The sequence below is a fragment of the Quercus lobata genome, chromosome 5, assembly GCF_001633185.2.
Source record: "Quercus lobata isolate SW786 chromosome 5, ValleyOak3.0 Primary Assembly, whole genome shotgun sequence".
NCBI classification, from domain to species: domain Eukaryota; kingdom Viridiplantae; phylum Streptophyta; class Magnoliopsida; order Fagales; family Fagaceae; genus Quercus; species Quercus lobata.
Window position 1 is genome coordinate 11,336,604 of NC_044908.1, and position 6,411 is coordinate 11,343,014.

Here is a 6,411-nt window from a genome sequence, read left to right on the forward strand (position 1 = left end):
TTGGTTCCAACTAAATAGTACCTCCTCCATGTGCTTGAGACAAGAGGGTTTGTACAAGCTTGGATGCTCCCATCTGGAAACCAATGGATTGACTCAAATAAATTAAACAGGACTTCAGTCAGCGCAAATCACCAGTGCAATATGGTAGAGTGAAAAACCTGAGTTGCACATTATATATTACAATAGACATGATAGATATTGTATTTTTTAAATTCCTAGCGCAAAATATGAATTCTTACTACTATAACACAAGCAGTAAGTTATTGTTCCTCTCCCAATGCCTCTTAGTCCTTTATGATCAATCAAGCGAATGGCCTTCAAGCCTAGCAGGTTCTTTTTACATAAATGGTTTGAACCTCCACACGAAAAAGGCATTGCAAACACAATCAAAGACATTACTAATAGCACATTGGCAATACAAAGCACACGAATTCTCACATCAAGTCACTGATGTATAAATAACATCAATCTAATCTGAAGAATTTGGCTATAAAGAACAGTACCGAAAGATCTTTTTATCATCCTTAAAAGATTCAAAATTCACAATCTAAAGCCCTGAATACTTCCATTCTGAACTATCATTAAAACCCAAAATCATCATCGAGTGAGTAGATCTGAATAATGCAATAAATCCTTAGCTATAGAAATTCAAGATCTAGATCAAATTCCAGGACTTAATCTTTCCACATAGAACCTAAAAATTCAAGCTTTACTTACTATTTTTTATCCAAAATCCAAATAGCAAAATCAACCAATAATTTAAGCTCAAATCAAACCAGAATGTACAAGATAACTGAGTTCAAAATCAAGCACAAATTAACAATTTAAGCTAGAAATTTAAGCAATTGAATATATACACACACACACACAAAGCCAATTCAATCCCAAAATCCTCTCCATTACATCATTCTTTTCCTACAATTTTTAGACAACCAAACAGATTCTCGAATGAATCAAAGAAATTTAATAGAACTCAAATTTCAAAACAAGTTAATGGTTAGGGATTCGAGCTAGAAAATTTACCAATTGAAAACACCAACAATAAAAGTATAAAAATGAAAAAAAAATAATAAAAACTAAAAATTTTCAACAAAAAAAAATCTCAACAAAACCAATACAATATAAACTCATTTATTTTCCAACGATTTCTCAACAACCAAACAGATTCTAAACCAGTCCAAAGAAATTTAATCGAGCTCAAATTCCACCACAAAGCTAACGAATTGAGCTAGAATTTCAAAGCAATTGAAATAAATATAACTTTTAAAATAAATAAAAACTCAAACAAAGCCTATTCATTGCAAACAATTTCTCCGAGTAAATCTATAGAAATGCAATGAAATGAAAAGCCGTAGAAGATCGTACCTAGTAGAATCGAATATAAGCCTCTGAGTGATTGAGAGAGAAGAGCTTGTTGTGGAAGCTGATTCAGATTCCGATATTCAAAGTACAAAAGCAATGGAAGTTTGTGAGAGAGAGAATGAAAATGTGTGTTTATACCTCTCTATCTTTTCTCTCTTTTTTTTTTTTATGGGAATATACCTCTCTATCTATCTCAAGGGATGAAAATATTTTAGATATCTATTTTAAGGGTTGGGTTAGGGTTGCGTTAAAAAAATGTAGATATTTGAAGCCAGCTCACGCGGGAGAGCAAAAACTACCCTCTTTAATTTAAAATATCGGTTGTATGGAGTAGTTTATTTCAAGGATTCTTCTAAAAATTTGTGACCCACGAAATAAGGTTGCTTTAAATCAGGCCTGGCACATTAATTAGCATTTATTTCCACGGTGTTTTGTGAACCCTTGAAAAATGTGGGTTGAAACAAATCAAGTTTCTTGTAGTTTTCAACCACCATTGGGAAATACTTGCCTCTTTCAAAAATAATGCAAAAGAAGGTTCCCCTGTTCACCTCAAGTTGAAAAAGCTTTACTTCAATATCGATATAAAAATTGCGAATACCCACATCCCACCAATAACAAAACAGAAAATCTTTGGCTAATTCGAGATAGCTAGGCCTTGTCCAGTGAGAAAGAGTAGTGTGAAGGCACAATATAAGGAAAAGTGTTTGGATTTGGGGATTGAATGTGATTTGGGTTTGGATTTCTTGGTTGGATTGGTTTTGATTTTGTTATTTGAGTTAGGTTAAGTTTTTGAGTAATGCTTCCATTAACAATGCCTCTGATAGGATTCCTTTTCTATAATTTTTTTCTAATTTAAATGGCAGTTCGACCAGTTACCCTAAGCACAAATATTTTGCAGTTACTAAATGCGTTCGAGTGGAGGATGCTTCAACTCTGCTAAGGATGGAGGGAAGCGTATTTCATATTATTATAATTGAACAATGCTTGCTTGGTGTGAATGAAGTTGACCTTCTTCAAATTGATAGAGAGATGGATTTGCCTGTTATTGGTAAGTACACAGTGTGTGTGTGTGTCTTTTTCTTGGATAAGTATGTCATTTTCTTTTTCATTAACAATTTTGTGAATCTAACATCTCTATATTTATAATGTTACGTAGTAACATCCGAGGATGCTCAACCTAACATTGTTCAACGGAGTTTGGAAAATGGCGCCTGTGATTATCTGCTGAGCCTATCCCGATGAGTGTTCTTAAGATGGTGTGGAAATATATGTTTTTCAAGAAAGACAATAATGTGTCCAGAGTGAAAAATCAGCGGATGTCTTGGACACCAGACTCTCATGAAAAGTTTGTAGAAAGTGTGCAAAAACTGGGGGGCGCTGCTAGTATGAGTCTTTTTCCTAATCTTATCTGCATTAATTTGTTGTTCTCACACTCTAGTCGTTTATCTGCATTAAGTTGGTGAAGTCAATTACTTTAAATAATTTAGTGCCCCATTTATGACTAAAAAAAGAGTTTGTTAGATATGGGAAGGAAAACATATGGAGCCCCTGTACTGGAACTAGTTCTCCATAAATTAAATATGTCCATTTTAATTATTCTCGCTGAGAAATATAGCACATTGTATGGAGCCTTAATTCTGTAACACTTCTGTACGACTATTTGCAATAATTCAATAAATTCATATAATGCATCTGTGCTCTCTCTTTTTTTTTTTCCCTGAAGGTAGTGTAAATTGCACGCACGCTGTTTTGCACAAACATCGATATACATGTTATATTGAACTGAAATCGTGAGTAACTCATGTCTTCAACTAACAATTTCAGTTCAAAATTATCCATGTACGAATGTGTGTAAAACAGGTTTTACCCTTTTTCTTTAAGGGTATGCATTTATCATACCAGCGTCACTTTATGTAACTAATATTTCCTTTTTTGAAACAATAACTAATGTTAATTTTGGAATCATTAGTTTTTGGTTAGTTCAATGAGGTTGAAAATAATCTTTTTATTAGTTTTTTGGGTTATTCTCTTAATGCAACTTCTGGGAAAAATATTTGTACTAAGGGTTATTATTATTATTTTTTAAATGCAATCTGTTAGGGTTGTTTTGTGTTTCTGTAAGTCCAAGAATAGAAATTTTTTTTCCTTAAGAATGAAATTTTGTTTCTGAAGACAGGTAATTAAACTCAGCCGTTATGATTTTTTGTGCACTCCATCCCATTCTTCAATATTAGCATTTTAGCTTGTATTACAATATCTTATATATGTTGAAGCAGATGCAACTCCCAAGAAAATTTTGCAACTCTTGCAAAGTAACTTTAAGGGTTTCGAAGATGTTGATAGGGAAAAGATTTCCAGCCATCTTCAGGTAATTGTTATTCTTATTGTATCCTTAATTGATTTTTCCCCAGCATGTGCATATCTATTTAAACTTAAACAATCATATTAGAATAACGATTATAAAGGTCGTATCCAGTTAGGACCATGCTAATTTAACATGATATCAAGTGTTCTTGACTTAAAACTTGGTGTGAAATGGTGATTTATCAAGTTACCGAGTCAGATGCCTCTTAAGGAAAAATCACACCTGTTGAGTGATAGTTTATGATGTCAGATTTCTCTTTCGGTAAAGGATACTCACTATTCACTATTTCATGGTGCAGAAATACCGTGATAGCCTTAAAAAAGAGGCTCAGCCACCAATGACCACGGTTGCAAATGAGCCAGATATATTATCACAACAGCAACAAGATCCAGCAGCAAAGACACTCAAGGCTTTCAGAGTGTAACATTGCCTTTTGAAACCAACGTACCAACCATTGGAGGTAGTACTAGTTGTGGAAACCAAAGCAACGTTTGGATGACCCAGATGGATGCATCTTCAAGTGAACAGATGCGGAATGAATTCACTGGAGGTCAGCCTTTTGACTGGGAAAGCGTTCTCAATGTCCCGGATGAGCTTTCCAGCCTTGAAACTTTTCTGGTAGGTGTATCTGGAGGTCCTGATTTGTACTACAATAATGCGCCTCTTCTGGGTCCTTTTCATACTGATCATGGAGAACATGGTTGTTCCCAGGATGTAATAGCTGAAAATTTTAATGGGGATGTTAGTGCTTGTGAACATTTTAACAACCTCTGATGCCGGTACGTAATATGATCCCATTCATGGTTGCTGGTAAGAAATTTTTATAACTTGTACCCATTTTGGCACAAGTTATAAAAAATTCTTCTATAAAAAATAACCGACATTTATTCAGGAAAAAAAAAAGGAGATTTATTTATTTATTCATTGTTTCTCTTGCAGTTTGCTGGATTATCTGAGTCTGAAGTCTCACTCTGGTGGCGTCATCCCAAATCCAAGAAAAATGCTTCTCTGTTGGATGCGTCTTTGTTCTCTTTGATTCTACCTGTTTTCCTAAAAGTGTAGTTTTATTTTGTTTTCAACTCAGGATTTCAGTCCTTGTTTGCTTTAAATTCCGTCTGTCTGTTTGTTTAAATAAGGGTAATCTTCCAAGTGCTACGGTTTGTAACAAATTCAGGATTTCAGCCCAAATTCACGTGTGCAACCTGGTATGTGTAACAGTTTCTACCCTTTCCTGAAGGGCAGACTTTATATCACTTCACTATAGCTATGAAGTTTAAAATCGCTATTTAAGTCGGTTATCTCAAATGAGGTTTCGAAATTTCAAAGTTAATCGAGAATGATAAAAAAAGTGCAGTTTTTATCTGGCAATGTTAAGACTGATTCTGGTTAGTGACGATAAATAATTAATATCCACAGATTTCTTGGCCATCGGTCATTCATGCATGCATGAAAAATTCGTAGAAAGTGTGCAAGAACTGGGCTTTTAATGGTTTGAAACTTTAAATCATTTTCCTAATCTTAAGCTTCATAAATTGGTCATTATCACACGTCTCACTCTCATGCTTTTTACTTCAAAAAAAGAAAACATGAAAATCACTTCGTCCGTCCGTTGAATTCTCCTTCTATGATGTAATTTGGTTAATTCAAACTACTTCTGTTTTGTTTCACTGATGCATACCAGTGTACTCCAAAATAATTCATGGCCCATTAAAAAAAGAAAAAAAAAAAGTTAACAATTGTATTATTATTATTTTTTCAAGAATAGTTGGATGTGGAAACACATTTATTAAATTCAGACCGCAACTTGACACGGAATGGGTTTCAAGTCAGAGCCATTGGTTTAACAAAACAGTCATCTGTCAAATCACAAGTTTAATTAAAATTTCAATTAAATTAAATACATTTTTTTTCATCTAGAAAAAATTAAATAATATAAAAAGTTAAAAGGATTGCTGCAAATTTATCCATAAGATACAATTAAATATGCCAAGAATTCTTTAAGTAGCATTCTTGAAAAAAATACTCGTGAATTTTTATAAAATGGTGAAGGGGCCTCTCTTAAAATTTTAATATGGATCATTATTTATGGGGAATGAGTTATGGCTTTTCAATAAACACCTTTCCCTTTGGAGAAATATCTTGGTTGATTTAATATCAACAAATGTTCACAAAACTCACTAAGAGCATTACCATCAGGTCTCTTATAAAAAATGTTATTTTGACACATCAAAAACCTACTTTATTATTTTACCACATCATTTTACAATATCTTATTCATCATATGTTTTATTCTTCAATTCTATACATTAAAATAATATTTACAACACATTAAAATAATATATTAAATTTCTCCCCGTCGTAGTTGTCAACAACAACAACAACCAAGAAAATTGTCGTGGCCACAATCACCAAAAAAAAAAAAACCCACAACTGCCACCAAATCCACCATCAAATCACAACCACCAAAACAAGAAAACAAAACCAAAAACAAAAACAAATCAGAACAGAGATCGGCACCACCACCGATTCGCCCATCACCAGCCGACCCACCCACCACCACTGATCCTCCCATCACCATCTCAACCCACCCACTGCCAAACCGGTTATCAAATCACTACCAAAAAAAAACAAAAACAAAAACCACAGAAACAGAGATCAGCCTGACTTGATGTTCCGGCTTGGGT